This window comes from Penaeus monodon, chromosome 19 (assembly GCF_015228065.2).
Source record: "Penaeus monodon isolate SGIC_2016 chromosome 19, NSTDA_Pmon_1, whole genome shotgun sequence".
NCBI classification, from domain to species: Eukaryota; Metazoa; Arthropoda; class Malacostraca; order Decapoda; family Penaeidae; genus Penaeus; species Penaeus monodon.
In genome coordinates this window covers 24,867,459-24,867,873 of record NC_051404.1, presented here as the reverse complement: position 1 = coordinate 24,867,873, position 415 = coordinate 24,867,459, and positions in this window count along the sequence as shown.

Genomic DNA, 415 nt, shown 5'->3' with positions numbered 1-415 from the left:
GTTGTCTGTGTTTTGACTACCGCATTTACTAGACATTGCATTTACAGTTGTTACATATAAAATACTTTTCCCAGTTTTCACTTTTTCCAGTACAAGTAACATGTAGCTACAATCAAAACTGAAATGTAAATACATAGCTTGCTTGTTCGTAGCTATAAACTCAGGTAACATTTTCACGGTAATTTTGTTGGAATCTGAAGCTACAAGAAGATATTATAGATTATTGCATTTACTAGACATTGTACTGACAGTCGTTACATATAAAATACTTTTCCCAGTTTTCACTTTCTCCATTACAAGTAACATGTAGCTACAACCAAAACTGAAATGTAAATACATAGCTTGCGTGTTTGCTTGGATCTCAGCAACTTTCGTGAGTTTTACAACAAAACACATCTGTAATATAATGCAATGA